We start from the raw sequence: 11,668 nt of genomic DNA, 5'->3' as shown, positions 1-11,668 counted from the left end.
TAACTATACCATAGGAGATGAATAAGTATTCCTGAAGAAAAATATACAATCAGATAACAGGATTTGGAGATACCCTCTTTCCCTTCAACTTCAGTGGTGACAGAAGAACCATTACCTAATGGCTTAGGATTTAATATAAGTATAATTTATTATAGAAAAGCTGTTTTTTACTCTTATCTTTAAATAGATGTACAAAGGAGTTGTCATTTAGCCAATCGGTTTATGAATACAATACATCTTGATCAATGTCAACCCTTTCAGCCACTTCACCAGTCCCTCCGCAATCTGTCCCTCCCCGATTTGTTCTCTCCTTGCTCCTCTTAATTTTGGATTCTTGACTGCATTCTCCCTCTCTTCTGAAAAATAAAATTTAACACTAGGAAATTTGTATTTTGAGAACAATCAAAAGATATTGCCAACAATAACGAGCAGTACAAAAAAAAATCCCCAACCATACAACAGACAAAGGCCTCTATTTAAAATATATCAACAGCTCAAAAAATTGAATCATTCCCAAACTAATCTCCAAAGAAACAACCATCCCATTCAAAGACTGGGCAAAGATTTAGAGTCTTCTCAGAAGAAGAAATAAGAATGGCCTATATAGACACATGAAGAAATGCTCCACATCTCTGGTCATAAAAGAAATGCAAACCAAAACAACTCTAAGATTCCACCTCACTCCAGTTAGAATGGCCAGGATCAGGAAAACGAATAATAACAGATGCTGGAGGGGATGTGGCCAGGAGGGATCACTACTACACTGTTGGTGGGAGTGCAAACTCGTTCAACCACTATGGAAAGCAGTGTGGCAGTGCCTCAAAAGGCTAAACATAGAGCTCCCCTATGACCCAGCAATTCCACTACTTGGCATTTACCCAATCGTCCTTAAACAAGGACAAACTAAATCCACTAGCACAACGATGTTCATTGCAACACTATTTACCATAGAAAGATATGGAACCAACCCAGATGCCCCTCAGTTGATGAGTGGATCAACAAGATGTGGTATTTATACATGACGGAATTCTATGCTGCTGTCAGAAAGAACAACATCACCACATTTGTAAGGAAATGGAAAGACTTAAGAAAAATCATATTAAGTGAAGGAAGCCAGACTCAAAGGAACATAGGCTCAATGGTTTTCCACATTTGTCATAATCAGTAGAAACCTTGGGCTCTCCTAGCAGAGATTTACAATAAAACAAAATCTAGACACATAAGGCCATATAGTATGACGCTAAATGAAAGGACCCCCAGGATATAGAAACAAAAGCCATATAATGAGTGAAAGTTGTTCTTAATGTACTATGTTATCTCTCATCTCTTTTGCTGTCCTTTGGTTATCTCATATGGTTACAGTATTTTACCTTGTTTTCTGATATAGTGTATATATACTTATTTGATTATTTGAAATCGGATAGGGAAGGGGGGAAAACAAGATGAGGGGCGGGGGTGGGGGAGGGAAATAGGGACCAAGACATAAGAAAGGGTATCAGTGTTTGTGAAATAATGCACCTTCTACCTGGTGGATATAATGTAACCCTTCTATTAATTACAATAAAAATATATGGAAAATTTCCCCGCTACTATCTGCTTTTTTGTGAATCCACACTTCTTGAATAATTAGAATGCTACTAAATATTCATATGGAAGCACCAGAGACCTATCAGGGTACAGAGGACTTAGGGGGACAAAATCCCAGGGAAAAGAAAGGCAAGCTGACCTGAGCCTACTCCCCACACAGCTTTGCTTTTGAAGGCCTTAATCAATCCCTGAGCAACACTGAAGCTGGGGAGTTGGTGGTAACTTTTACCAGGCTGAGGCAACTAGGGGAGATAAACATGAATTGAGAATCTACAAGGAAGAAGAACTGGAAGTTTCCATTGGGACCCAAAAGGTGCTCTGAACCAGAACAGGAGAAGCTGGAAATGGACAAGTCAGTAAGGATCCCAGCTTGGGTCTGAAGTAATTCCATCATTAGTTAAATTAAGGTGAACCTGCATCTGTTCTAATAGTTTGTTGAAAGAAAAAGTAGCATCAAGCACCTTAAATTTTATTTAGCATCTTTCATTCTCAATATCTGATGTTCCATTTAAAAATCACCAAGTATAAAAGAAAATAAGCTAGTATTACTAACATCAACAGAAAAAAACAAGAAACCCACATGTAATCCATTAAGAGCAGGATTTGTGGGGGAGGGAAAGGGAGACACAAACATAAGATGGGTATCAATGTTCGAGAAGTAATATACCTATTACCTGATGAATGTAACTGGAGCCCCTATATAATAATCTTGACAATAAAATACAATTAAAAAAAGAGCAGGATCTGGGGAGCCATGAAGCCCTCAGTTTGAAATACTTGTGGTTAATGAACTGAATTAAAACCCACCAGCACAATGATGTTCATTGCAGCACTATTTACCATAGCAAAGATATGGAACCAACCTAGATGTCCCTCAGTTGATGACTGCATCAACAAGATGTGGTATTTGTACACAATGGAATTCTATGCTGCTGTCAGAAAGAATGACATTGCCCCATTTGTTAGGAAATGGAAAGACTTAGAAAAAATCATATTGAGTGAAGTAAGCCAGACTCAAAGGAACTTAGGCTCAATGGTTTCCCTCATTTGTCATAATCAGTAGAAACCTTGGGCTCTCCTAACAGAGATTTGCAATAGAGCAAAACCTTGATACAAAAGACCATATAGTATGATGCTAAATGAAAGGATCTCTAGGATATAGAAACATAAGCCATATAATGAATGATTGTGGTTCTTAAGATACTATGTTATCTCTCATCTCTTTTGCTGTCCCTTGGTTATCTCATATTGTTATAGTATCTCACTTTGTTACCTGATATATAGGATATATTTGTAAATGGTTATTTGAAATTGGCTAGGGAAGGGGGGAAAACAAGATGAGGGGTGGGGGTGGGGGGAGAAATGGGGACCAAGACATGTGAAAGGGTATCAATGTATGGGAATTAATGCACCATCTATCTGGCAAATATCATGTAACCCTTCTATTAATTACAATAAAAAATATATAAAAAAACCAGCATAGGATAAATACATTATACACATGTATAGAGGAGTTCTTTTACTATGTACAGTTTAATACTATCCAATAAAAATTTACCATATAGGCTTAATAACATAACAAGCTGAAGACATAGGGACAAACAAGGCCCAGGGCCATTCTGGAATATCAATGGTACTCTCTTCCTTTCATCAGCCCACAGGGGCTTTGGATGGAAGAGGGATTTGAAGCCATTGCTTCTTCCATAGATCATTCATGGAATTTTTAGAGACTCATACCCATCAGTCCATCAGCAGAGGTCTCTCAGTGGCGATGCCCATTTTGTAATATTGTTTATTTTCTGTCTGCATCCTTAGTCTCTGTGCATGTATACCATGACTCATTCCCCTGTTTATGTTACTTTACCCTGCCTTTGACAGGCTCACTCAAATGATCCACATCCAAGGACACATTTATGTCACCATTTCCCTCATCATCTCTGTGACGAATGTAGGATTAGACAAGCAATTAACACTGATGATTGAGAATGATGCTTTGGATAATTTTTAAAAGAAAAAAAAAAGAATCCTTTTTTGGCCCATTGGTGTTGACAGAACATCAGGTGGCTTACAGGTGAGTCTCGCCCAGTCACAGTCCCCATGGCCTGCTGAAAATAATAACTGGAGGCTGACCACTCAAGGCAAAGGACTTTCCCATCTGAAATGTGAAAGTAAATGCTGATGCATAACAAATTCCTGAAGTTAATGAAATATTATCCAGATTTTCCATGACCAATCATGTCCATACATACCAGCCCCAATTCAAGCATGAGGTCTTGAGATCTCCATTGCAGCTCTTCCTTCTTGAGCCTGTCCGCCCTCCTATCTAGAGAATACATACTTGTGCTTTGCTTTCAAATTGTTTTGCATTAATTAATGTGTTCCTGCTTACATCCCTCATAAATTCATTTTTTTTCTCTGATGGGACTAAACATTTTCTGGTCACTGGATTTGGTAACCCAAATCTAGAACATAGTCTAGACAGGTAAGCATTCAGTGTACCAAGTTTTCTTTTCTCCACTGTAAGAGCAACTGGCCAGCTGTCTTCTTTAGATTTAATCCTAAGGTAGACACTGGTCATTCAATGACAATCGGCAAGTCCTGTGGCATGTCACCTGTCATCTTAGAACACTAGCAAGTGGGACACACATCACTGTCACTCTTGAGTAAATTTTTATATAACTAGAATGGCTATAAAAGCATCCCTGATTCATTTGTGCCTGACAGTTTAAGTACTCACTAAATATTTATTGGAAGTTGAATAAATGTGCTAATACCAGCTTCCATTTGTAGACATAATTTTACCAAGTGCTTATGATAGAAGATGAGGAATTTGTCCTCTTAGATCTTTCAAATTGGATTAAGTTGTTACGTCAGAAGGGGTTTGGGTCACCTTTCCTGAGTCTGGCAGTGGGAACTAATAGCATGATACAGTCTGTTCAACACTATGCCATTAGACCAATAATACTGAATTTATGTCAGAAGCACTTCTCTTTTGCCAATTCGGTCATTTGGGGATTTTTTGACTTGAAGGAAATAGATTCCGAGCCTGACTCATTGCTCTTGTTCTGGCTTCAAACTGCTAAATGGTCCTTTAACTGGTAAGTAAAAAGGAAATTTCACCTCATCATCAGGCTCTTCAGACTCCTGCTGCAATCAGGCTTTGGCCAGTGTTCTAGTAGACCAAGAATCCAGACAATTGTATGCCTACCTGTATCTTTTTCTAAGTTGGAGGAAGAAATGATTCTAAATGAGACACAGAGAAATGGGGAGAGAGGCTAAAGAGAAGGAGGGAAAGTAATGCATTCTCAACAGCTCTGAGGTCATGGCAAGTGGAGTGAGTTGACTGTTCTGCAGGTGGAATTGTTCTCTTGTTTTTTCCTATGTGCCATGTGGGAATGACCTTGTTATCAAAGCAGGGTCCAAGTCTAATACAAGGCAAGCTAACTCAGAGGCCATGGAAGGGACAGATCAAATCATATGGCTGATGAAATAAATATGAAGTACACAATGAGAAGTGATGGAAAAGCAGTGAGGGCAGAGGATATGTGAGACCAATTGCATGTCACTGAATCTGATAATTATGAAAAAGTCTAAACATGGCAGGCATATCCTGAAAAGTAAGTGCCTCATATATATTTTGTTTCTTGTGTAAGTATTCAGGGACCTCACAGATATTAAGGGTCGCTTTCCTCTCTCTCTCTCTCTCCCTCTCTCTCTCTCTCTCTCTCTCTCTCTCTCTCTCTCTCTCTCTCTCTCTCTCTCTCTCTCTCTAACATTTGTGTATGGTTTGCTTGATGGCTATTTATCTTATGTGTAATATCCCATCAAGCTCTTATGTCTAACAAACTTTTTGCTAACTGGTTACTTATCTATACTTAACATGTTTACAAGACTAACCTGTTTTATAAACTATGAGTTTATTTATCTAACAAATTAATATCAAGAGCAAATTCAAGAAAAAGAACAATGGATGGGGCCAGGAGTTTGGCCTAGTGGTTAAAGTGCTTGCCTAGCATGCATGAAGACCCGGGTTCGATTACTCAGTACCACATATATAGATAAAAGCCGGAAGTGGTGCTGAGGCTCAAGTGATAGAGCTCTTGCCTTGGGAGAAGTCCAAGGACAGTGCTCAGGCCCAGGACTGGCAAAAAAATTTAAAAAGAACAATGGAAATGACTAAATGCATGGTACAATATATCTTGAATTATGGGAACTCATTTGTATGTTCCTGTAAGCTTGGTAGCATATAGGTCACACTCAAGGTATGCCATCTTGCCACTATATACCTCTCACTTCAAAGAAAGCCAAACTCTAGCAATATAGTTTCTTTTCCCCAAGTAGTTTAAGTTAGTAAGCTTAAAGTACGGGGCTTAGAATCACAACTACTCGAGGATATGGAAATAAGAGGTTTATCTTTGTGGTTGCTTTTAATGTACTATGTGAAATTATTTCTTTGCTCTTTTCCCCTCTCCCCTTTGTGGTTTATCCTCTGTTGTTGCTGTATCTGACTTTGGTACCTGGTTTATTGTATGTACATTTATTTGTTTATTTGCATAAGGGAAGGGAAGGGGAAAAACAGCGATATTCACAACACAATATATTGGAAATGAGCTTTACAACTTGGGTGGGGCAGGGGTAGGGAAAGTGGGGGGAAAACATGGGAAGGGGTAACAATGTTCAAGAAGTAATGTACTCACTACCTTATGAATGTAACTATAACCCCTCTCTCTATACATCACCCAGACAGTAAAATAAAATTTAAATAAAATAAAATCACAACTACTTGTTATTTCCAGTAGCCTGAGAATGGATTTTGTGGCTTCGCTGTCCTATTCTCTGTTGGATTTGCTGATGCATGTAAAATCAATTGGCAGATCCTGGATGTGGATGGTCTAGGAGGAAAAGAAACTTAGTTACAAAACTAAGCTTCTAACTGTGAGTTGGGGAGCCACATACTCCCCTAACATAGTAAGTTCCAGAGCTGGGCTCAGTGACAATTTATGGACTGTAAAGGCTCAAGTCAGGAGATCATGAGTGGATGACAAACCTGGGCAACACAGCAAGATTAAAGATATCAGGACTACATGGCAATACTGTGTCTCAAATAAAAGTAAAATAAATGGAAAGAATAGAAAAAGGAAGGAAGGAAGGGAGAAAGGTAGGGAGGGAGGGAGGGAGGGAGGGAGGGAGGAAGGGAAGGAAAGAAGGAAGGAAAGGAAAACCTAAGTCCTAGACTGCCCCCCATTAAAAAATTAGAGCTGGGGCTGGGAGTTTGGCCTACTGATAGAATGCTTGCCTAGCCTGCACAAAGACCTGGGTTTGATTCTTTGGTACCACATACATAGAAAAAAGCCAGAAGTGATGCTGAGGCTCAAGTGGTAGAGCTCTAACCTTGAGAAGAAAGTCCAAGGACAGTGCTCAGGCCCTGAGCTCAAGCTCAGGAATGGCAAAAAAAAAAATTAGAGCTGATAATCACTGGTGGTTCACATCTGTAATCCTAGCTATTCAGGAGACTGGATTGTGGTTTGAATCCAGTTTGGGCAGAAAGGTTCATGAGACTCTTATCTCCAATAACCAAGAAAAAACTGGAATTGTAACTGTGGCTCAAGTGGGAGAGCATTAGCCTTGAGCAAAAAATCTCAAGGCCAGTTCTCAGGCCATGAGTTCATACACACACACACACACACACACGCACACATGTACACACAGAGTTATATCATGTTGTTAGAAGAGAAGAGATTCCTTTTACTATTATAGCTGAGTAGTGCTCAGAAGTAGAAGTAGAATTTGTTTGATGGACAATTTTTCTTGGTTCCTCAGTGGACTAAAAATCGAAGAAGACAGGAATGGTATCTGCTACTTCTCCCTAGTACACCAAACACAAAGGTTCCTAGAGTTAACGAATATTATCCTATCTACTTTTTATTTTTTTGTATCAGGTAATCTATGTCATATTCACAGAAATAGGATAATGCAGCTTACAAGCTGATTTGTCTTATAACCTGAAGCTTCCCATCAGAACTGATGTTCCATTCAGTCCAGGCACAGTGATACATACCTGGAATCACACTACTTGGAAGTTACAGTAGGAAGATCACAATGTTAGGCCAGCAAATGGCAAAAGCACGAGACCTCATCTGAAACATAACTAAAGAAAAAAGGCTTGGCGGCATGGCATAAGTAATAGAGTACTTTCCTTGTAAGTGCTCTAATATTGCCAAACAAACACAAAATTGACAACTCTTCCAGATTCTTGTATTAACATTTGGTACCTGGACTATGTCCCATCTTCACATCACCTTTCCTCTGTATCCAAATCTCTTTCCCGTGAGATTACTAGTCAATAGATTTAAGGACCACCTGAGCAGTACAGGGTTAACACTTCATCTCACAATCCTAAATTTAGCTACATCTGCAAAGATGTAAAAAAAAAAATGCTGCCAAAATAAGGCACTGTTCATATGCTCTGGAGATTAACATATGGATGTATCATTCTGAGAGCCACTATTACCCACTATAGACAATAAAGCTGCAACTTAAGCCTCATGTTTCTGGTTTGCAGTTAATATTACCAACTGTGTGAATTTTCATTTAGATGTCAAAATTTTTTAATAAAAATTTATTAACCTTGATTTTTGCATCATATTTCAAATGACGTATTTAACAAACAGATATTCAAGAAGGGAATCTCTATATACACTCACTGGCACTTAGATTTTAGAACACAATTAAAATTAAGCTGAGGGTTTTTATGTCACAGATACATATTAATCTATGTAATAAAACATTATATCTATAGAGTCATAAATTTTTATGTCTATGTAGTTGTGTTTATATTTCCAATACCATGTTCATAGCATTGGGTATGCAAATATTGAGTCTTCCCTCTTGTACTGTTTGGATCTAATAGCCACATATTAAGGATACCATGTGTCTTTTGTTCCTTTGGTCTTGACTTGTCTCACTCAACGTGATTTGCTCTAGATTCATCCACTTCCCTGTGAATGCCATTATTTTATCTTGTCTGTTGGCTATGTAGAATTCCATTGTGTGTGTGTATATATACATATATATATATATATATGTATATATATCACATTTTTTCTATCCATTCATCTGCAGTAGGGCATGTAGGTTGTTCCCATTGCTTGGCTATTGTGAATAGTGCAGAGATGAACATAGCTGAGCAGGTGTCCTTATCATATCCTGGGTTATGATGTTCAGGATAGATGCCCAGAAGTGGTATGGCAGGATCACAGGGAAGGTCTATTTTTAGATGTCAAAAATTTTTTAAACCTGTTTCTGGAAGGAAATATAAAACAGCTTCATCTAAAACACGTGGCACAAATATAATTTGATATTTGTCCAATTGAGGATAAATTTGAACTGACTTTTGGCTATAGTTAATATAAACCAGCTCCACGTGAAGATATTAGCAGGCAAAGTATCTGTCACTCTAATGCACCTTGAATATAATGTAACCTTTCTACTAATTACAATAAAAATATATGTCACTCTGCCCTGTCTTCTCTTAGTTGTGCTAATCACCTTTGTGATTAATTTTTATTTTTTTTTGTGGCTCATGGGGCTCAAACTCTGGGCCTGGGAACTGTCCCTGAACTCTTCAGCTCAAGGCTACCACCCTACCCCTGACCACAGTCCCTCTTCCCCTTTTCTAGTGATCAATAGGAGATAAGAGTCTCAAGGTCTATAATGCCTGGGCTGGCTTTGAAATGAGATCCTCAGATCTCAGCCTCCTGAGTAGCTAGGATTACAGGTGTGAACCACTGCACCCTGCTTAAATTTTTTTTTTACACATGAGTCTCACCAACATTTAAAAACAAAACAGAGTTTTACAAATATATTTACTTCTCCTACAGATATAAAGTGAAGGATTATTCTTCAAATATTCTTGGTCCAGAATATCTGCTTCAAGAACCAGATAAATACTTGACAAGCACAATCACAAGGCACTGAGTTCAAACCCCAGTACCACCAAACAACAACAAAACATCAACAAGCACTGATACTGTCCTTCATTGCAGAAGTAATAGCAGAAGCACAGAATCAGTGAATCACCTTTTCTCTTAAGGCTGCTATAATGAAAGGTCATAGGTTGGGAATCTACAGACATGAAAATTTATGTCAGTTTTTGGAATGTGAAGAGTCCAAAATGAAGATGCTGGAGATACACAGTGGAAGATGAAAGAAAAGCAAAAGGAACTCAAATGATATAATTCCTTAGAGAGGCTAACTCATAGTCCAACAAAATAAAACACTCGATAGGAAGAGAGGACAGGACCAAAAGGAGGAGGAGAAACAGCGGAAGAGAGAGAATGGAGTCATAGAATTCAACTCATATGCCACTCAGGCGGCTGAGATCTGAGGATCGTGGCTCAAAGCCAGCCAGGGTAGGAAAATCCAGAGATTCTTAGCTCTTATAACCTACTCAGAAGAAAGCCAGATGTGGCACTGTGGTTCAATGATGGGGCATTAGCTTTGTGAAAAAGTAAAGCTCAGAACAGCACCCAGGCCCTGAGATCAAGCCCCAGGACCCCATCCTCTACCCACAGACACACAGACAAAAGTCAGTGCATATCCTACAAAATGAAGAAAATGGAAGGAAGGAATGGGGTTGGAAAGGATGGGGAAAATAATGAAAGCAGTGACATGGATCAAGACATATCGCATTCATAAACTGTTTTGTGATCAAGACATATCGCATTCATAAACTGTTTTGTTGAATGGCCACCCCTTTGTACAACTACTTAAAGGTAATTTTTTGAGAAGCAAAAAAGAAAGGCAGGAAGTGGCGCTATGGTTCTAGGGGTAGGGCGGTAGCCTTGAGTTGAAGAGCTCAGGGACAACACCCATGCCCAGAGTTCAAACCCCCTCCCCCCAAAAAAAAGACAGGCAAAGGGCCTCACCAAGCCCTGCTCCAGGGGAGATGCAAAGGTTTGTACTGATCTCCAGTTGGTAACAGTTGGTTGGTAGTATATTCTCCATGTCATTCCAGTATTTTTTAGACAGAACAGATGTCTGTAAAAAGACCCAATTGTTTGTTTTTAATTCAGGGACTATAATTCTCCATATGAAATATTTGTGGTTGACTTTTGATCATCTGGCATATGTATGTTTTCTTCTTTGCATTCTATATGAAAGTAAAATTGCTAATTCAGGTTTTGTTTGTTTGTTTTTGTTTTGTTTTTAGTGATTTCATCCCCAGAAAATATACCCTGCTGTCAGGAGCTGAACACCTGTGTTTTCTCATACACTCTGGTGCTGGTGGGAGCAGAACTTTTTTTTTAGCATAGTATTGTTCTAGTGTTTCTTCAAGCATACTGCAGGGTAGCTGCCTGCTCTGTTTTTGAAAAAAAAAAATCTTAGAAAAATTCAAGTTCATGCTAGTGTACAAACTCAAATGGCCAGAGTATGTGATAGCCTGTTTGAGAGTAAAAAGAATTAGAGTTCCTAAGCAGAGCACAAATCAGACTTCCTCTCAGTAGGGTATATGCTCTTGCTTCTTGCCCCTGACAGTGGTTCTCCACTGGTTCTCCACTGGGGCTTGAAATTAAGACCTGGGCACTGTCTCTGAGCGCTTTTGCTCAAGGCTAGTGCTCTACCACTTCTAGTTTTCTGGTGGTTAATTGAAGATAAGAGTCCCACAGACTTTCCTGCCTTGGCTGGCTTCAACTGCCATCCTCAGCTCTCAGTCTCCTGAGTAGCTAGGATTACAGCCATGAGCCACCAGTGCCTGGATCAACTACTTTTGATGACCTTGAAGTAGCAACCAAGACTTGCTGGCTCAAGGTTACCATCTGGTAACTAATGCAGCAAAGTGTTGAACCCAAATGGTATTTAAAACTTTCTGTTCAAATTAGACACACAAAAGCCAACTTTTGACAATGTGTTTTTCCTCAAGTGCCAGAATTCATGATAATGAAAATAGAATTCCCCAAATGTTCCCTCTTTTATTTAATTACCAGCATTGCAATGCTTTCCCTTGTAAAACTGTAACATTTTAAATTAAATATTTGCAAGTGGATATCAAATAGCTACTTTCTATGAGCATTTTTTCTGT

The sequence above is a fragment of the Megascapheus bottae genome, chromosome 8, assembly GCF_031878675.1.
Source record: "Megascapheus bottae isolate mThoBot1 chromosome 8, mThoBot2.hap1, whole genome shotgun sequence".
NCBI lineage: Eukaryota > Metazoa > Chordata > Mammalia > Rodentia > Geomyidae > Megascapheus > Megascapheus bottae.
The sequence above is the reverse complement of the archived record's forward strand: the minus strand, read 5'-3'. Positions refer to the sequence as shown.